Source organism: Manis pentadactyla, chromosome 4 (assembly GCF_030020395.1).
Source record: "Manis pentadactyla isolate mManPen7 chromosome 4, mManPen7.hap1, whole genome shotgun sequence".
Classification (NCBI taxonomy): Eukaryota; Metazoa; Chordata; class Mammalia; order Pholidota; family Manidae; genus Manis; species Manis pentadactyla.
In genome coordinates, this window is record NC_080022.1 from 89,806,324 (window position 1) to 89,829,168 (window position 22,845).

A 22,845-nucleotide genomic window follows, 5' to 3' on the forward strand; every position below is an offset into this window, starting at 1 on the left:
GTCCATAAAAATGGCAAAATAAAAAACAGTCACAACCCCAAATGCTGACAATGATGCAGAAAAACTGGATCACTCATATATTGCTGATGAAAATGCAAAATAGTACAGCCATTCTTGCAAAACGTTTGTTAGTTTTTAATAAAACTGAACCTGCAACTACCGTATGCTTAGCAATTGCACTCCTAAGCATTTAGCCTATAGAAATGAAGACATGTTCTTACAAAATATGTAAACAAATGTTTATATCAGCTTTATTCCTAATAGCCAAAAACTGGAAACAACTAAGAGTGTCCTTCAATGTGTGGTAGTTGAATCGTTATATATCATGCTATGGAATACTACTTAGCAATACAATGGAATAAACTACTAATATAGGTAACTGAATAATCTCTGGAGACTTATAATGACTGAGAAAATCTATTTGAGACACCTTGGAATGATAAAATATAGAATGAAGAGCAGATTAGTAGTTACTAAGGATTAAGGAGTAAGCAAACTGAATGTAGCTATTAATTAAGGGCAATATGAGAGATCATGACAGTCATAGAAATGTTTTGTATTTTGACTATATTAATGTTGATATTCTGATTACGATATTGCCTTATAGTTTTGCAAGTTGTTACATTTGGGGAAAATTGGCTAAAAATACAGAGGATCTCATTGTATTATTTCTGTAATAGATATAAATCTCAAAATAATATTACATATCTCAAAATAAAAAGTTTAATAAAAAAACCTGACATGAGGAAATCCTTCCCTTTGAAAATGAAACCTGATTTCTTTGTTGTTTTACTTTTAGGGAGAAGGTACATAGTAGGGGAAATCTCTTTTCTTTCTAAGCATTCATTTTTTTCTTTTCCTTGATGGGGTTAAAATGTCAAAACTAGTTTTGCATCTACTAAGAGATAGCAATATTACTACAGAGGTTTAGGTTTTTGTTTTTCTCTGTTGAATAAAGGTGAGAAAAAGGTGATTCAAGTGAATTAGGAATGAAGGTCATTATCTGTGTGTTTATAGTCTTCTGTGCAGTACAGAGATCACAGTAGCAGAGTTTTATTTAGTACATAGGTCACTAGGAATACTGTACTTCCAGAATTGAACTGTAAGTCTTATGCATTTTTTCTATTAAATTTTGTATATAGAGCATATTATAAAATTCTATTTGAGTCACTACAGTAGTTTGGTAATTAGTCATTTCTTGAACAACAAAGCTCAGGAAAAGGCCTTGTAAAACCTATAGGGAATTTCATTTAAGGTATTTGGAGCCTTAAAAACATAAATTGGAATTAGACCTTTGTATTTTCAAGAAGTTTTAACACTTCAAGTTATGTATTAGGCAATGAATCAAAGTATTAGATCTGTTTCCACCTCTTCATTTTATATTTGAGTCTCAAAGACCACATGATTTGTCTTGTGTCTCAAGGCTAGGTAACGTCAGAAACATTAACTAGTCCTCAGACACAGTACTTTTATAATCTATTTCAGAATTCTTTCCAGACCCAGTTTTTTTGTATCTTCTAGCTTAGAAGAATTTCTGTATATTTTTTGTTTTGTTAGTCTTTAATATACTCTAAGAAATTTTCCTAAGTTTCTTATGTCTTTTAAATACTGCAAATTGAGCAACAGTTTGAATAAAATATTCAGTAACAAAAGAAGAAATTAGCTTTTCGAAGATTATCATTGGTTTCAAATAACAGGGACCTTATAAAAGGCTTAATGAGGTTATGTTGGTAACTTTATTATGCTTATTGGTATTTTTTCTGTTTCCAGATGCAGTTTTATCTTATGGTTTGGGGACTATAATGAAGAAAGATTGCTCTGAAGGAAAAGTTAAAATAAGTGGGTATTTGGTTCAGAGTGTGTAGATTCTGCATGAAAGGACATTTTAAAAAGTTAAAATAGTTTTAGAGTTCAAAATCTAAAAAGTAGGCAAAAGATAATATAGTCTCCCAAGAGCACTTACATATTCTTTCTATCCTCTGCAAACCTTTTCAAACAATGTGACAGAGTGTGGAGAAGCCCTGCACGCAACAGGGGCATCACTAAGGTAGCAAGAATCGCTGTGGAGCTTGCTCTTTACCTGGAAACAGCCCCTCTTTTGAACAGACTGAGGCTACTCAAAAAGGAAAACTAAGTAGAACTTTTCTTTCTTCCTTTAGCTCAAGGAAAAAGTATTTTAAGAGCAGCTTTCTCTACCTTTGCATATGATCAGACAAGAAGCAAGCTAAGGGTATTGTGGGAGCTTAAGCAAAGTAAATCTCTGGTCCTAATACTTTTCAGAATATTTAAATATCATTAGATGCTCCTTATTCACCCAAAGATAGCTTCTCTCTTATCTCAGAGAAAGAATCACCTGCACTTTCTCAAGGCTTACCTTAGATGTCACTCAAGGGTTTTAAAACCTTCTTATTGTGAAATAATTTTAGACTTACAGATAATAGAACAAAGAATTTGTCCAGGTAAAATGGCAAATGTTAACATTTTAGCACATTTTGTCTTGTCATTCTCTTTTTATCTCTATGTCTGTTTATGTTTATGTATGTGTGTGTGTAATGTTTTTGTCCGAACCAAATGAGAGTAAGTTTCCATTTTACCCATTATTCTTGAATGCCTCAGTATTTCCCAAAAGACTAGGTAGTTGTATGTAACCTCAATATAATCATTAAAATCTGAGAAAAGATGTTGATACAATACTGCCAACAAATTCACACCATTCACATTTCATCAGTTATCTCAATAACTACTTTATAGAAAAAAATGTTTTTCTTTTTTTCCTATTATCTAGTACCAGAGTACATATTGAGTACAGTTGAGATGTCTCTTTGGCTGTTTCAATAATTTCTTTGCTTTTGAAGAGTGCAGGTCTGTTCTGTTGTGGTGTTCCTCAGTTTGGGGTACCTGATATTTCCCTATGATTAAATTCAATGTTTTCATCCTGGGCAGGGATATCACAGAAATGATTCTGTGTTTTTCTTTACATCAGAACAACATAATGTTGATGCCTTCCACTACCGATCATGGTATCTTTGATCACTTGGCTAAGGTGGTGTTTTGCTAGGATTCTCCATTGTAAAATTACTATTTTTCCTGTTAAATGAATAATTTTTGCCACTCTTATACCTATTTAAATATCTTTGTCCTCAGCAACTTATTATCTAATCATTTTAGTAGTCATGAAAGATTCATTTTTGCATAAATAATTAACATTTACAAATGGTGATTTTTCTAGTTCTATATTTATTAGTTGTCATTCCTCTTCCCTTTCCTTATATATTTATGTTGGTATGTAATATATCTATATATTGGTATCAGTGTAGATTAGAAATTAGAAGAAAAAATTAGGAGTAAAATTCTCACAACTGTCTACTGGACTGGACATTATTGTAAAAATATCTTGGTTGGACTGCTTGCCCTTTTAGACTTAGTACAGCTTAAAAACATAATTATTTGCCTCTGCCAAACATTAACTTTAAAAGAAATACAATATTTAAGATTGCGTATATGCTTACATGGTGAAATAGATAATTAGAGAGGTTTCTGTCAACCAACAAAATAAAAAAAAATTTCAGTTAAACTAGCCAGATCAGTGATGTCCAATAAAAATATAACATGAACCACATGTGTAATTTCAAATATTTTAGTAGTCACATCAAAAGAGGAAAAACTAAAATTAATTTTAATAGTATGTTTTATTTAGAATATATATTGAAATATTTCAATATTTAATCAATATAAACATTATTAGATGTTTTACATTTTTCCTATTAAGTCTTCAAAATTCTATAATTATTTTATACTTATGACACATCTTAACTCATATCAGCCACAGTTCAAGTACTGAATAGCCGCATTTGGCTTGTGGTTACTTCACTGGTGAGCACAAATCAGGATAATTGACACCAAAGGATTAAAATAATTTAGAATATATGGAGACTTCCTTCAGCTACCACCTTAGTTTGCATATATAGGCAGTGTTATTTAAAAACATAAAAAGTAAAAGGTATAATAAAGTCATAATCATAATACTATAAAAATTCCACTAAAGATATTCACCCTCATAACAGTGTAAGAGTAAGATTAATAGAAATATCTATAATGGATTAAATTGAATGGAATAATTTAATTATATGCTAAAAATTATGTATTTTATTAATATTTATGTATTGATTTATTCAAAACAGAGGTATGTTTTAAATCAGTTTATTAGAAGACTCCCATAACTATAGTTTTATATCTATGAAGTACTAGTTTTCAACATATATATCTTATTTCCCATACCCTTTACTGAAAAGTACATACATATACATATAACAGACACACAATTACATTCACATTTGCATAAGAAAACTATCTATTGTACTCCCTTGCCAAAATATATCCCTTGTCATTACTTTAAGATTAAATGATTTGTAAATAAAACTAAGTCTTAATTGTAGAATGGACCCACTTACATTTAAATAAGACTAAGATCAGTGATGTTGGAAGAGCATGTGGGAGTAAATATATCCAACTTATTTAGTACCAGGCAACATCCTAAGTATACTAGCTCATTTATGCATGGAACTCATTTAATTTTTACAGAGTCCTATGATTAGCTATTGTAACAATTACAATCATTTTACATATGAGGAAAGTAATAGAGAAAAAAGTAACATCCACAAATTTGCACAGCTAGTAAATGATACCAACTGAAATTCAAAGACAGGCAGTCTAGAATGAGTCTAAAAAAGCCCTGACCACTTCAGTCAGGATGAAGCAGATCATAAGATAAGATAAACTTACCTTGCAGAGAGGCTGTATCTGGTTTAAATGCAGTAAGAGGAGTTGGACTTCATGCAGAGATGCAAACCCTGATAAAATAATGTAACCAGTCCATGTATTTTTTTTTTAATTGTTTTTCTCTGTGCTAAGCACTGTGCTGGGCATTGGAGTACAGTGATGTGTAAGACAAGAGCTGACAAGTGAGGAGAAGCAGGGAAAGAAAACAAGTAATTACTATGCAATATAGAAAGTGTCTTCCAGGAATAGAAACAAAATGGCATGAAAATATAAAAAGAGAATGCTAAACTCGGCATTGGGCGTTAAGGAGTGCTAAGAGAAAAGCTCCTGAGTCCTGAAGAACTCAGAGTTGAACTGATGACTTGCAAGTATAGTAAAAAAAAAACCCTAAGGCCTACAGTGTTACTTTCTTAAAGGTAACATCTCCACTTGGATAAGCTAGATGCATCTCAACCTCATAACAGGATTAAAGATAACCATGAAATCCAACCAATGAAGAAAAAGTGTTAACAACTGAGTACTTACTCTGTAGCACGTGCTGGTTATGTGCTTTATATACATTATCTCTTCATTCCTTTCTTATACATGTGCAGTGGAAGCTTCAAAAGAGTAGGGAACTTGCCTAAGATTAACATGTCAGAGCTCTCTGACTTCAAAGGGTCTGATTCTTCTTTTTCAGTTTAATACTAGCTCTCTCTTTTATATAAAAAAAAGTAAACCATCACATGAGAGAATATGATTTGTTTACTACTTTGGGGTACTCAGAGAAAGATAAAAGGCTTAAAAATATTCAAAGAAGTAACAGTTTTGAAATAGTTACAAGTGGCATCATATATTATTTTACATTAGAAGAACAATGAATTTTTGTGGTACACAAAGTTCTTTCAATACTCTTATCTCATTAGCTAGCATAAGTAATTATAGATAAGGTAATGTTATTCTCAATTTAGAGATGAAAATGCAGACATCTAAATATATCAAAGATTTACGTCATTCAGATATGTCAAGTTTATCCACTGATGCTTTTGTTCAGATTCAGATCATTGTTCAGATTCAGATTTTTCAAGATATCATTGTGTTCATGTTTAACCACCTCATGATTTTTATTTACACAAGATATTAAAAAGAATTTACTTGTAATTAGAAGGAAAATCAAACTTAATTGAATTTTTGGAAAGTAGAAGCAGATCACTGAAGGATTTATTTCAATAGCTGGTACAGTTGTTTCTTTATTAATAATTTAAAACAATTGTGTTTTTATAAAGACTAACTTGAAACATTAAGTCTTGGATATATTTTTATTTAAGCAAAACATTACGAGAAACCTAACAGACACATTTTGGAATGTGTACCAAACATTCCCTGAATCTTCTATTGTGAATGGTCACATTATCTTATAGATTTACAAAATAAAAAATAGCAGGCATTTTTTGCTGAATTGATCTATTTTTCTTAGGTTCTTTCTTTTATTTCTGTGATGTTTACCCAGTTAGCTCAAAAAATAAACTAGATTAGCTCAAATAATTCTATGTCAAAACTAAATTATATGAAATTGAATATCAACTTGATAATATAAGAATAGTAAAATATCTTTGTTTTTGATATCCCTAGAATAAAATTAGTATAAATCTTAACACATGCAATTATTTTGGCTTTTTAATATTATTTTCAACATTGGCTTATGTTACATGAAATTTTCAAGCAAAAATTTTCTTTAAAATAAGAAATTTTTAATAAATCTCTAGTGAGATTCCATAAGGTGATGATACAATTTAAGTTGAAAATAATAAAAATTATTACTCAGGCACTGGTATTTTGGTAGGATACCTAACACATTTTGTTAGTTAACTAAAATTGCTTCACAACTGTCAGTATTGGGATAATCACCTCTATTAGGTAAATAGGTAATAATTAATTGCAGATTTAACAAAAAAAGTGCGTATCAGATACTCCATTCATCAATGAATTTCTTTATGTAGAAAGGTAAGGAAATTCCTGCTTAGGTCATTAGAAATTGTACTTGAACTCTGTTTTACCTTCACATGAAAAACAAAAATAATTTCCCAAATTTGACTCCTTTAAAATAATTTAGGTTAATATATAGGAGACTAAGTGGACTTCCATTAAAGGAGTCTCTCAAAATAAATTGTTTCAAAACGTTATCACTATGTAACAAGCCACTCCAAAATTAAGCGACTAAACACTAAATATTTGTTTGTGATTATTTTGTTTGTTGCCTGCACCCATCTGGGTGGTTTTACTGATCCATGTGCTCAGTACTCAGGTGGCTCAGGTTGTTCAGGTGGTGGCTTTCAGCTGCAGTTTGTCTGGGCTGGAAGGTCCAAGGTGGTTCCTCATCTGTAAGGGCTTCTCTCCATGTGACTTCTAATGATTCAGCAGTCTCGTCTGTACTATCTTATAGTTAGGTGACTAAGCAACTAATGGGGATATTCCCCAAGGACAAGCTCTAATACATAAATGTTTATCCGTCCTTCGCTTGTATCACTTTTGCAAATGTTCCAGTGGCCAAAGCAAGTCACTGGACCATGACTACATTCAATGCAGCAGGGGTCTTCCAGGCTGGAGTACTGGGAGTCATGGTTCATTTAACATCTACCATAACCTCTTCTGGTTCCTGCTGACTCATTCCTCCTACACTCAAAATAAACTCATGCCCTTTCCAAGACTCCAAAAATCACATCCCCTTATGTCATCAGGCCTAAGCTTGAAGTTCAAATCCCACATCTAAACAATACTCTGTGTACAGTTACTTGGATTCAGTTGTTGTGTGCATAGACCTGTAAATTGCAGAGGTAAATTTACCAGCTCTCTACAGTTAATACAATGGTGAGAATGAAAGAAGATACTTATGCTAGACACTCCCACTCAGAAAGGAGAGGAAGAAGAGGTGCATAGCAGTTCTAAAATCTAGCCAGACACATGTCAGCAGTTCCCTTGCTCCAGAGCAGGGAATGTTTCTTGAGTAAGCCCAATTCTATTCAGGAGTAGTTCCACATGGCCCTTGTCTCAACTCTCTGGGCTTTTTATTCAGTCTTCTTTTTCACTAAAAAATTGCTTTTGCTAGTAGCTCAGTAGCTTCCTCAGCCTGTTTCCTACTATAGAATGATGAGCGCCCAAACAGTTTTCAACTGTCTCTGATCTTTTTAGTCTAAGCTGACAGTGCTTTCAATACTACATAGCCCTTTAAAATTTTGTGAACTTTCTACACATCAGATTTTAGTCCATTCCACTATTCAAAAGTCACAGGAACATATATTTTCAAGATAGATCCCTTTCTACTTTGGAATATGAGTGATTATGCTTTAAGGCAACACTCTTCAAATTCTTAGGAGTTTTTGGTCTAGCCGAGAGTATCTGAGAAGAAACCACCTTGAATCTTTCTTAGGTCCTAACAAGGGGTCTTGCAGCCATAGCCTTGATTTGATTTTTATTCTAAAGCCACATTTTACTGTCAGTACTCTAGATTTAATTATCACCTGAGGCTTATCTTAATTTGATAACTATTTATCCACTGGAAAAACTGGGGTTTCAAAACGATTTTATATTCTCAGTCAGCCCTGGGTTGGAAATAATTTCATTAAACTTTTCTTGAAAACTGAACCGTTCTGTTTTTCATTCATCTCTCTCATGTAAAACCATATCTTAGGCAACTGTAAGAAGCCTATTGGCATTTTTAGCATCTTGTCTGGAAATCTCCTTAGCCAGAATTACAAAGGCATTAGCTACTAGTTTTATCTTACAAGTTATGAAAGTCAGTATTCTCATTACCTTTCTATTAATATATAAGTCAGGTCCACTGTCAAGTTTCAGTAGCAGTTTTCTCACTGCACTTCCAACCAGGCTTTTGTCAGCTGCTTCGTCTGGAGCCAATGTCACATATTTTATGTTTTTATGATGACAGCACTCCACTCTTACGTGTTACCAATTTCCATTTCAGTTATGTATTGCTGTGAAATAAACACCCTCCAAAACTTACTGACTTATAAGAGCAAGTACTTATGAATCTGTGGATTCATTGGGATCAGTTGCTTGGTTGTTCTGCTCCATGTTGGATAACTGATATCACTCAAGTGGCTTCATTCAAGTGGGTGCCCAGCTGGGGCTAAAGCAACAAAATGGTTTCATCTTCCAAATTAGGCTAGTCTTAACCTCTTTACAGCTTGAAGCCAGCCTCCAGGAAGTGCTCCAAGAACACAAGCTCCAATGAGCACAAGCTTATCAAGGCTTATTAAGCTCAAGGTGGGAGAGACTGCACAAGAGTGTGAATACTGGGGATTGTGGTTCAATGGGAGGATCAACAGTATGATAGTCTTATCACATGAATGAACATATAAATTTACTTGTTATGAAATTCTTCAGAAAATGCTATTTTTTCATATTATATATCTATTAAAATATATTAGTTTCATAATAGTGTAAGAGTGAAGATAGTATTACCTTCAATAATATCTATATAATTATATAAACCTATATAATGAAGCTTATAAATGCAAATTTTATGACACTGAAAGATACCAATATTAAAATCATAAAATACATAAATGGTTATCAATATCATGTCCAGCATTGCTATATATAACAAAAGGCCACCACAGAAAAATTTGAAGGGAATGGTCCTAGTTCAGAAGCACTTATCTGGGCTGATGCAGTCATTTTCTGATTTCATTGTTTCGAAAGAAAGCATTTCTTACTCTGTCATGGGTTATTGATACTAGGTGAATAATTGGAGGTAAAATTTACTTCCTGGAGTTTGGGCTCTAACATATATATACATACATATATATATATATATAAGTAGTTCAAATAGTTTTTCAAAGAAGTTCATAGATGTGATATATAATGTATAATTAATATAGAATATTAATATATAATATATAATGTATAAAAATAAAATAATACAATAAATATATAATACATACTACTATTATATATATATGAAGTTCTTTGAAAAAGTTAAACTATTTACAGATATGGGTCTCTACTATACCTCAAGATTCAATATAAATAAAATTTTGCAGCTCACTTCTCAAACCTTTTCTTTTTGGTATCCATATGGTAGCAGAGGGTGCTCATGTCCCCAGAAGGCCTGTGGCACCATCTCTAAGATGGCACTGATGATCTCTGCCTCACCCCTTTGTGTAGTTCCCACCCACATTTTACGGGGGTTGTTCCATGTAAGCAGTAGAATACATCATTGATGTACAGAGTGACAGGCTATCACTCCTGAGATTATATTATAAAAGACAATGTGACATCTTTCTGGGCATTTCCTCTCTCTCATCACACTACAGGGCTATGTGTTGGGGATCTGAAGCCTCCTGTCAACAGCAATGTGAATGAACTTGGAAGCAAATCCTTCATCCATAAATGGCAGTAACCCTGGCCAACAGCTTGACTACAGTCTCTCAGAAACCTGAGAGAGAATTACTAGCTAAGCTACATCCAGGACATTGACCCTCAGAAACTGTGAGGTAATAAATGCTTGTCACCTTAAGCTCCAAGTTTTAGATATTTGTTTTGTACCAATAGCTAACTATATATGGATACAAAATATCTTTACCTTATATTTTATGAAAAAAATTCATGTGAACTGTGAATTTTCTTTTATAACATATCCAGCTTAAAGAGAAAATAATGCTTTAGATTACTATCCAAAGAAAAACTGGAAGATTTGCCCTCCTTATCCTATTTTTTCTTAGGGGCCTTGGTAAAAACAACTAATTTCAAACATTTTTATATTAATGACATCTAAAATAAAGTGCAAAATACCTAGGATTATGCTTAATAAGAAGTGTCTTATGTGGAAAAAAATTGTAATACTTTTTTCTGAAAAACTGAAAAAGATATGAAAAAGTGATCTTCCGAAATTTAATCATAAAATCAATGCAAGTCCAAACAAAATCCTAAAAAGGAGGTGACATAATATAATGCATAAGAGTTACAGCTCAAGAGTCAGATGACATGAGCCAAATACTGACTCCAACACTTACCAGCTCTGAGCTAGAGAACAAATTACTTAACTTCCATTGTGCCTCAGTGAAGTCACCACTATTCAGCAGAATAAACAAGACAATCAAAATGAAGAATGTCATCGTTTTTATTGTGGTAAATCTACCCTGACAAATGCTTTCACACTTAAAGATATATGTATAAAAGCATTCATTATGCTGTTCATAATAGAAAAAAAATTCAAAACAACTTAAATTTCTATTAGAGCCATTGTTAAAGAAATTAAAAGTTCACTCATACTATATCCTATGTAGCCATTACAAAGAATGGGACTCTATTATGTATATACACATGAAAATTGCCCATCTTACATCGCTAAGTGAAAATAAAAAAGCCTGGTATGTACCATTGGGCACACTATGATTCCATCTGTTAAAATAATAATAATAATAACATTTAAAAATATCTGTGTGTGTTTGAGAGGGAGTGGATCTGTTTTTGTAGAAATAGAAACAAGATATGGAAGATTTCATACACAATAGTTAACAATAGTTACTTAGGGGGTTGTGTTAGGTAGAAGAGACTTCCATTTTCTGCTTTCTAGCAGTCAGGGAGTTTTCAGGTACAAGTAACAGAAAACTGAACAAAAAGTTGCTTAAGCAATAAAGAAATGTATTAGCTCATTTAACAGGAAGGCTATAAGGAAGCTAGGCTTCTGGCTTGATTGACTCAGTGGTTCAGTTATGTTACTGAAGAACCATGGTTTTTCCTTTGCTCAGGCATCTACTGTCTTCATCACAACTCATAATTAATTGTAAGATAACCACCAGTAGCAGAAAGGGCTTTGCATGCTTTCAAGAATCATAGAAATTGTCTTTTGTTGAAGAACATGAATTCCAACATTCCTCTTTTTGTGCTCCTAGGCCAAAATGTGGTCATGTAAAGATTCCTTGGTCAGTCACTGACAAGGCTGGTGTGACTGCAGTTCAGCCAGTCAGGCTCATGGTTCCCTAAATCACGCTGCTACTATTCAACCAATGTGTCTTTTACAGTATTGCCTATTATTATACAATGATGTATTACTTTTAAAATTAAAGTTTTCAAAAGAATATTGTGAATCGTGAAGATAGTTTTTGTATGTTTGTTATCAAATAGTTTGCTAAGACTGTTCTTAAGTCCAGCAAGTAGTTCTGAAATTTCTTAGATTATTAAAAAAGCCAGCATAATGTGGTGGGCAGAGATATTTATGACAGTTTTTAATGGAAGTGAAGATCTTTTATCATTTGCATTTTACTGATAAGGAAAATATTCAACAGAGCCATCAAGGTCAGTAAACCACTTTTTTCCTCCGGTTGGCAAAGTCAGCAGAGCACCCCCAGCTCCCTCCTCCCCTAATTCTCTGGGATCCCCTTTTGCCCTGCACATGCCAAAATGCCACATGTCGAAATAATATAAATTGTTGCCCTTTCGGTGTGCTCAGGGCTCAGACCTTGGGAGATTACTCCCCTCTGAGCCCGCCTGTGTAAAATAAAACCTCCACACTCCAAGACCTCCTAGTGCTGCTTATTTCTTCTGTCAGTGATCCAATCCAGCCTTTCCAGTATTTTCCGTAACATTTGGTTCCCTGACCGGGAAACCTGACAGCGCTGGCCCACTGTTGCCACTGGTTTGGGGCAATGGCGGAGCGGTGATGAAACAGGAGATAGTAATGGAGAAGGCGCACCCTGCCTGACCTTTCTGCAGTCTCCCATCCGGTCACCCTGGGCCAGCCCTGCTCCGCTGTTCCTGCCTGACTCAAGGAGGCTTGGCAGTTGAGGATCTGGTTCTGATGTCGAATCCAGTAAGGCCCTGGGGCCCCTGACTCAGCCAGTCCCACCTGTTGGGGTGGAAGGGGAGCCTGATCACCTCCCGGAGACTTCTTAGAAGTCTCACAGGTAGACATTCCCAGGGGGTGGATGTTTAAACTCTGGTCTGAGTGTGTTAGTGAGTGTGCAAGGTGGCTGAAGTCATTCAGTCTGCACTGAATCTGTGATTCCACAGTCTGTGACATGGAATCTGAGTGGGCCCTTCACTGTATTCACGGTTGGCCACCACCACATAATGGTAACTCAGCTTCGGCTGACCTGGTCCGGGACTTCTATGGGTGCACCTTAGCCAAAACCAAAGTCTCCGAGAGGAGCGCGATCGGATGGGCATCTGACTGGTCTCCTCTCTAGAGGAGGCACCCCTCCCTTGTCTGTTGTTGTGGCACCATTACATGGACACGTCATGGGGTCAGGACACAGTAAACCCACAGTTCTCAGCACCATGATCAAAAAATTTCAGGAAGGAATTTTCAGCAGACTACAGAATGAAATTAACTCCTGGCAGGTTGAAAACTGTGTGTAAATCCGTATAGCCCATCTTTAGTATAGGTTGGCCTCCGGAAAGGGCCCTAGATGTCCCAATAGTCCTCCAGGTCTGGCAGATCATCGCTGGAGATCCAGGCCATCCTGACCAGTTCCCATATATTAATGGTTAGGAATTGCCCAGACCCTTCCCTCTTGGGTGCAATTTGCTTGCAGTAGGCAGGGATAGGGTAAGGTCTTAGTCGTCTCAACAATGAAGCCTACAAAGAATCAACAGAAACCTGAGCATCTGTAGATTCTTGCTGGTGACCCAGAGGAAGAGCTAATATTGCCCCAACTTATGCACCCCCACAAGGCTGTAAGCACCCAGCCTCTGGTCCCAGATACCCCACCACCATCAGCCTCCCTGCCAACTCCAGAACCAGTGAACACACTTTCCCCCAGACCAGTAGCCAGACTGTACCCTCGGCTGGGAGCAGGCACCCTTCAGATGCCAGTGCAAGAGATGTGGGAGCCTGCAAGACATAATAAATATGGGACCATCCAGTCTGGCTGGTCCATGTTTTACTATCAACTCTTCTCCACGACTTCATGAACCCCATCAGAAAAGCCACAAGCCCTGGCTGATCTCATGAAATCCCTCTTCCAAACCCATCGGCCAACCTAAAAAATCTGTCAGCAGCTTCTCTGCATCCTGTTCACAATGGAAGAGAGGAGGCAGCTGGGGTCCTTGGTCGGGGTGCATGGGCTGAAATCGCTGTCCCCGAGGAGTGCCCCAAGTGGGACTTCACCAGCCCTGAGGGACAGCACCAGATCCGCCAATATCAGGATGCCCTCCTCCAGGGGATCAAGGCCGGGTCCAAAAAGCCTATTTACATGACCAAAGTATCTTCAGTCACTCAACAACCAGGAGAGTCTCCTGGGGACTGTTATGAAAGACTGTGAAGCTTATTGCATCTACACCCCCTTTAATCCTGAGTCACCAGGAGCCCACAATGGTCAACACCAAATTCGTAACTCAAGCTCCTGAAACTGGAAGGCTTTGCTGGGACAAATATCACTCAACTGATTAAAACTGGCAACAAAGTATATCTAAACAGAGAAGTTCAGGCTGACAGAGAGGCTGAAAGAAAAATGAGGAAGAAGGCCAGCTTACTGACAGCTGCCCTAAAAGAAAGATAGATGACCAAAAGGCAGAGAAAAGCCAGCTGCCAAGAGGGGGGAAGCCTAGGATGCCCCTAACCAGGGACCAGTGTGCTTATTGTGAGGAGAAGGGGCATTGGAGAACGAATGCCCCGACCGAGGCAAAGCCTTGAAGCCTGGGCACTGCCAGGAGGAGCCTCACAGGGAAAGGCTCACTGGCCTGGCAGGAACAGACTCAGATTGACAAGGACTGGGCTCTCTCACTCTTGGCCCCCATGAGCCCATGGTCAGAATGAAAGTGGAGGGTCAAAACATGATTTTTATTGTTGACACGGGGGCAGAACACTCTGTGGTCACTCTCCCTATAGCCTCTTCAGTAACAAGACTGCAACTATTCTTGGAGCCACAAGACAGCAGCAGTACCCTCTCACAAGAGGCAAGGGCAGATAGCCAGGAACACCTGATCAGACTCAGAGAGGCAGGCATTCTAACCCAGTGTCAGTCGCCCCAGAACACCCTGCTTCTACCAGTCAAAAAGCCAGGAGGAGAGCCCTGGCCTGTTCAAGACATGCGAGCCATTAACAGAGTGACTGTTTCTTTACACCCCACAGTCCCAAATCTGTATATCCCCCTCAGCCAGATCCTGGGATCTGCCAAATGGTTCACTTGCCTAGACTTAAAAGATGCCTTTTTCTGCTTCTGGCTGGCCCCCAAAGTCAGCTCTTGTTTGCCTTTGAATGAACTGAACTGGATACGGGGCAGCAGATGCAATTAACATGGACGTGGTTTCCAGAAGGGTTCAAAAACTCACCCACTCTTTTTGGAGAGGCATGGGCTGCATACCTTGCCAACTTTCTGAGGGAAGCTACACGCTGTGCCCTCCTCCAGTACATAGATGACCTCCTCCTTGCCAGTGACACCCAGGAAAATTGTGCAAAAGGCACAAAGGCCCTCCTGCAACTCCTGTCAGACTCGAGATACCGAGCCTCATGGAAAAAGGGCACAAATTTGCCAGCAGCAAGTCCAGTACTTTGGCTTCCTCCTCACCCAGGGAAAGAGGGCACTAGGGCCAGAGAGGAAAAAGGTCATTATCTCTTTACCTCAGCCCCAGATGAAGAAAGGCATATGAAATTTGCTGGGGGCCACCAGGTTCCACAAAATCTGGATTCCCAGATCTCAGCAGAGGCAAAACCCTTCTACAGCCTCCTGGGGGGTCCAGACCAAGAGCTTCCTGTTTATACAGAAGAGGAAAGAGCTGCCTTCCTAGAAATAAAGGCTGCTTCAGAACAGGCACCAGCCCTAGACCTGCCAGATATAAAAAAAAGCCCTTCAATCTCTTTGTACATGAAAAAAAGTAGCCCTCGGAGTTCTCACATAGACTGTTAGGCCCTGGCTCTCCTGTGTGCTCACTGCACACCTGGGACTCAAGGCTTTTCCTCTTTTGAATTAGTATGTAAATGCCCTCCCCCAAGTCTAGGAAGCCTTCCAGGGAACCTACGCCAGATAGGAGATAAGGGAGCAAGAGAACACCTCCAAGCTTTAAGAGCCACCCTAAATAAGCTGCAGCAATATGCCATAGAGAAAGCCCCTATCTCCTTAGGGACCCCAGTACATTCTTTCTAGGCTGGGGACTCAGTCTGGGTCAAAAATTGAAAATGGGACCCCCTCAAATCTCAGTGGGCTGGCCCCCACATTGTTGTTCTAACCACTCCTACCTCCCTCACAGTTGCAGGCATCACTCTGTGGGTCCATCATTCCAGAGTGAAAAGGGCCCATAATTCGGACAAAGAAATATATCAATAGAAGGCCCAGCCAGACCTCCAGATCCTCTCCACTTCCTCATCCGACGATTACCCTCTGAATAATGAACACCTGCACGCCATGGATCCTGGCCCTCACCTGAATGGAATCTCTCATCCTGGGCATTAAACTCTCCGATGCTGCTCCCTCTAACTAAACCATTCCTCAAAAAATTGCCCTTTCTATTGTTTACTGGGTAACTGTAAGTTGTTTTGCTGTGCTTACCTGTCTCTCCTACCCGAACTCAAGTCTCAGCCTGCGTTTCCAAAGTACCTCTCTATAATGTTACCTCTATCAAATTAACTGTACAAAGTTGTAAAGTGCATGGTCATCACCCAAGGGAGCTGCCCTCAGTGGCCCTCCACCGTTAGCACCTGTCCTCTCACACTCAAATAAGCCAGCCTGAGTGTAATGCTCAGCTGCATAAATACAAATTAAGACTGAGGAAAACTGGGTATTTTTTGTTAAACTCAGGCTTATCAAGAGTCTGAAGGACTCATTTCAACTTGTACACACAAGGCCCATACAGACAAATGCATAAAAACACACTTATTTGTGTTCTTTGCAAAGTACTCATGACTTTAACGAAAAAAGTCACAAGAAAAAATCCTAGCTCAAAGCAATTAAAAGTATAAATACAAGCCATTATAACCCTATCATAAACCAAAAAGATGATGCCCCCTAAAATGAAGTGTTTAAAGGGGCATCAGAGGAGGGAGTGATAAGGAAAATATCCAACACAGCCATCAAGGTCAGTTAATAGCTTTTTTCCTCTGGTTGGCCAAGTCAGCAGAGCATCCCTAGCTCTCTCCTCCCCTCCTTCTCTGGGCTCCTCTTTTGCCCTGTGCATGCCAAAATGCAACATATCAAAAGCATACAAATTCCTCCTCTTGCATTCAGGGCTCAGACCTTGGGAGATTACTGTCCTCTGAGCCCGCCAGTATAAAATAAAACTTCAGCACTCCAAGACCTCAGAGTACAGCTTGGTTCTTCCGTCAGCAATCCAGTCCAGGTTTTCCAGTATTTTCTGCAACATTATTAAAAAGAGTTACTTTGGTAGCTTATCTTTGCTTTAAAAATAGTAAAAGGGCACCAGCATACTATAACCTCTGAAAGCATAAGAAAGGGACATTTTTAATACTAGAAAATAAAAAGATAATAATAAGGTAACTTTCTTCTCACCTGATATAAACATAACAAGGTTCAGAGAGGAGCAAAATACCTTAATTCAAAGAGAACAAAAAATAAAACAATTTATTAAAATTTTGAATGGCTAACATTTTTATTTTTAAAATTGCTCTTTGTTAGCATGAACATAAGAGAATTCACTGTCATTTAATTAAATTAATTCATTTTAAAGGTATAGATTAAAAGATCTTTGTTTAGAGAAGTATTTAAATAAGTAATCATTTCTTAGTAATACATTTCTTTGGTGTTTAATAGTAGAATTCTCTTGGGATAGTATCTCTGATTAAATTCCTCAGTTAGGAATCTGCCTTTCTTAGAAATCTAAAGGGATTTGTATTGACAAAGTTTTGAAATGTATTCTTTTGCTTTTCTCCATTTCCTGGATTCATTCACTTTGGGAATTTATATGACTTTCAAACACTAATAAATTTATAAATATAAATTGTAAGATAGTTAGCACAATGATTTAATAAAAGCAATTATTAAGTGAAGATATGGAATGGCAACAGTAATTGAGTTGAAGGTAAAATTCTAAGTCAGGAGAAACATTTGAATGGCTAATTTATAAGAATACTCTCAATGTAGTTAGGAAATACTATCATTTAGAACTTTCAGTAATTTTAGAGGTGATTCCTATTAACCTTTGTATCACTATGGCTGAAGAGATAATAAAACTCAGGAGTTGAGAGGGTCTAAATTAGTCATGAGACTAACCAGATATGGCATAATGTTAAGGAGTTGTTTTGAAAACTCTTTTGCTGCTTTCTACAGTAAAGTGGCTTTTAATGAATTACCTACCTATTTCCTACAGCTAAACCACAGCTTTACTACAACTAATCTACAGATATGGTAAATCAAAATTATTTCTTAGCTCTTTAGACGCTATGGAATGCCAATTAACACTATTGTTATATGGAATACAAATGAAAGAAAAGTTTTAAGTGATGACATGTACTTTCCCAATAAAGCAAACAGAAAGAAATATAACAAAATCAAATTAATTTAATCAGGTTTATCTCCCTTAAGTGACCTCTTCTATCCAAAAAACAAGATAATTTTCTCACAATGAATATTTGTTTTGCTTTTGTAATAAAAAACAAAATAAAATGACAATATTTTCAATTTGTGATTTCTGGTTCTGATTTTATCTGAGTTTAGTTTACACAGAGCATAAGTTAAGAAAGCCTGCATTCGTAAAATTCCAAATCATTCCTTAAGGTAGTGCTCGATGAGTATGGCACACATGATCACCTGTTTGCAAGTGTTTAGTGGTGTTAGATCTTAATGCAAACAAATCCAATTAGAAACCTAGAAGTACTTGTTGGTAAGAGTAAATTATCCTCCAGCTCTGCATGCAACTTTTTTATTGGTATTTTGTTAACAGCATTTCAAAAATTCACCATTTCCAAGTAAAAGACCCTGTCAGGAGAGTTCTCTCCTTGTAAGGGGACTCCTGAAGTGAAAGACCACACTTGCATTATTTTAACTGCTTCCTGCTTTCTTTTCCACAGAACTCTTCTTTTAGGAAGTCCTCCTGAACCATGCCTTCCACCCTGAGTTGGTTTATATGCTCTTGCTTCATAAAGTCCTGAGACTATAACTCCATCACTGGACCACTGGATAAATCTACAATAATATTTTTCTATGTGAGCCTGTGAAGTAACTCCTACTGAGTTTGGATGGTAGGATATTTTTATGAGGATATCAAAATACATTTTAAAGTAGAGAATTTTTAAGGTAAAATATTTTACAAAATATTGTGTGGACACTTTACACTTGGAGTGGTTGGGAAGTGAAAAACTACATTTCATAGACTTGTGGGTCTAATTAAATGCATTCTCATATGATTTGGACAGTGAAAGTTAGGTGGAAGTCATCTTGCTGCTTTTGCTCATGGCAAGCAAAGTTATGGAGACCAGAGAGCATAAAGGCAGTTAAGGAGACCAACACTCAGCTTCCCAGCCTTTAGCCACCGCTGTGTGCATGAGGCAGTGTTGGCAGCCGGAGCAGCCTAATGTCCCTTGGATTGCAACTTTGGTGATGTATCCTTAAACTAAGGAATCAGTCACTGATCTTGACTTCCATTCCTTGCCTGTTCAACAATTGTCTAAGCTACAAATTCCCTGAGTTAGAACTGTCTTCTTGACTTACTTTGAAAATATTTTGTTTCCTGTACTGAACCAGAACTGTTACATACTCCCTGGTATATGCTCCACTTGCATGTTTTCCCCTACTAGATAGCAAATACTCTTTATGGATAGAAGTAGAACTTGTCTTGTTCATTTTTTTTCCTTTGTTCCATTCATACTTTTTATATTTGTATGTCTAGCAATTATATAATACTTGACACAGGGGTGCACAATAAATAATTTAATTAATGAATTAGTAAATGTGTCATGTCAGGTAATGTGTAAAGTACTAAAGATAGAGAGATGAGACATCTTTAGCAACAATAAAATGATAAATTACATTAAGCGTGTAGTATGTATCAGACTGTACAGTACTTTATATGCATTTATTTGATTTTCATTTTTTTGCTTGTTTGCTTTTATGTTTGTTATTTTCTAACCCTCATAACACTCCCAAGAGCTAGGTACTGATTATCACTTTCCATTTCATAGCAACTGAAGAGGGAAGAGATTAAATAACTTGCCTAAAATTTGCACTGTATTGGGGTAAGTTGGATTCAAACCTACGCAATCTGATTCAATAATTCGTACTCTTGATCAATATTCTGGGATCTCTAATATAGTGAACAGATCAATAAAGAGATTTACGATTACTGCTTAATAAGTTTCACAGTACATCAGCAGGCTCAGAGGAGGCTTACGTGTGAAGGGAGAGAGGCTTAGGTACTAAGATACAAAGGATCCACGGAAGTCAGGAATAAGCAGAAGTGATAAATAATATTGTTTTAGGTGGAAAGAGTACATACAGTACAAAGGAATGAAGGAGAAAGCAGAGAGCACTGCTGAGACACCGTGGGCATTATTATGGATGATGCTAGTGAGGAGGGTGAAAAACAGATAAAGAGAGGCAAAGAGGGACTGACCATAAAGAGGCAGATATACATTTCTAGGTAATTAAAAAAATTTTAATGAGGGCCACAGGGTGTTAGTGAAGCCCTTAAAGTCTTTGTAAGGATTTCCATTTTAAGAGGATGAATTTGGAGGAGTAATTTAGAAGTTATTGTGTGGTGAGATTAGAAATGGGAGTTGCAGTAACTCAAGTAGGAGTAATTCTTATCTTTAAGCCCTCAGAATTGGACACAAGGACTAGCACCTAATATGAGAACGAGCCATACTCACCAAGTTGAATTGAACCTAGGTAATCAAAGGGTCAGAAAGGTTTAACCACTTCTTAAAACTTACACAACTATCTGGTAGTAGAACCAGGACAAAAATCTAATCCAGTGCTTTCTTTTATGTAAAACAGAATCAGGGAAAAATTGATTGCATATATACCATTTAAAATATGAAAATTTTGCTATATGTGTCTAGAAATGTACTTGAAAAACACACTCAGGTGTAAAGTTATGGCTAAATCTCATTTCTTTTCTTTCTGTATTGTGTGTTTATTTTCTGAGTCCACGGCCTCAAACATTCAAGTTTCTACTTTCTCAATGATCTCTGAAGTTACCGTCCTTGCTACATATGACTTTCATTCCCAAGTTCTCAAATGTCTTTCAGTTGCCTAAGGGGAAAAGTACTGACATGGGAAAAGAATACTGGGCTAGGGGGAAAATTATCACTGCAATCACTAGCTATTATGACATGCCATTAGAAACCTAATATAAAAAATATATATATAATTTTCCTCTTAGAAAGACTAAGAGGCAACCCTTTGTTACTGTGCTGTGACTGTTTTCTTTTCTTTGCCCAGTTACTGTTTCACCCTGAAAGACAGTGTTCTCTCCTGAGGTCCAGAGATTGAACTTTCTGTGGACTTTATCCATATGTCCAAGAACACTCCAAAGTTTAAGTAAATTCTATTTTTAATACCATGATTACTAAACTGTAAATGCTAGCAGCTTAAATTTTGACATCTTTGGGCCCTTATTTTGCATAGAGATTCTACAGCCACTGTAAAATATCAGATGTTACACATTATTAGCAGTGGGCTATAAAAATATAGAGTTTGGGGTTTGCCAATAAAAATTTTATGAATATTTGAATGGTTCTACAAGGGGAATTGGCCTAAATATACTATGCCATGTGAAAAATATATATATAATGTTTTGTTTAAAATTAAATATATGAGCAATGCAATTTGCAACAGTGCAATTTAATACAATTGCAAGCTTTCAAAGACAAATACAGGACAATGTATTTGGAAAGGAAATTTTAGAAACATATCATTTAGCCCTTTTGATTTTCAGGAGGTCAAGGGATTGTCTTTGCTTAGATAACTTGTAATGATCTTACACTTCCTCTTCTATTGACTGATTTGGAAATGACAAAACAAAATTAAAACTGAAAAGGAATCAAAGCACTTGTTATAACTGAGCATCAGATATACAAGCACAAGTTACAGCTGCATAAAAGTGAATTTTTTTTGCAGTTAACACCTGGGTTTTTCTATTTATAGAAAGATAGCACAAGTTTAAACACAGAGGAAAATGACTTGCAGATCCAATAACTTTGGAATGCACAACTACTAGCATATCAGGGAATCTCACCCAATAAATTTACCTACAAATCAATAACATGAGTAAATCCTTCTGCATTGTGGACAATTGAATGCTCATGAGCAGGCACTACTGCCTAAATTAATATAATCCCAGAAGTGTTCTATGTCAAACCTAATACCGCTGAGGCTTAAAATTCACATGTGATAAGCTGGAGGATATTTCTTAATAATGGTTTAAATAAAAGGAAATTATGTGAAGCTTCTGAATTAAATGCTCCCACACTGAGTGGACTCAGTTTAAATTGCTCTTGTCTCTAGAATGCATGTTTTCTGCTGTCCATATTTCTTTTCACTGTACACTCAAAGGAAGCAGGAAGCATTACAAATATATTGCTTGTTTCACTAAAATGTATATCTGTATTTTGCAACTTCTTGTTGTAAAGATTGCATTGATTATCATGGCTCTCACCACTCACTCTTTCAGACTCAGGTCAAAAGTCACTATCTCTCTGAAGCCTACCCAGTCTCCCCAAGGAAAATCAGTGGCTTTCTTATTTGTTTCTAATTACTGTCTTGTAGCATTTATCATGCTATTTTGTAACCACTCCTTCTAGCCTTTAAATGTAACATAAAGACCTGGCACATATCTTGCTGAGTAAATGTGAATATAGTATCAAGTAAGCAATGGGGCATATGAATAACATCTACCATATAGCTTAATGGTGGTACTTTTTGTTGCTGTTAAATATAATTTTACCTTGAACATCAGGGTTTGGCATAGAAGATAGCCAATGCAAAGAAAAGTCATCATATAACTGTGTTTAAGTTGACATATTCAGAATTTGTCAATGTGCTAGCACTGATGCTGGAAAAAAAAAAGTTAATGTGATATTGAAAAACCTATTTTTCTCTCTTTTGAAGTTGTAAATGATTTTCATTTTTTCTTATGTTAACATATTTGTTTTCTGAAAAGGGGTATGATTAATTG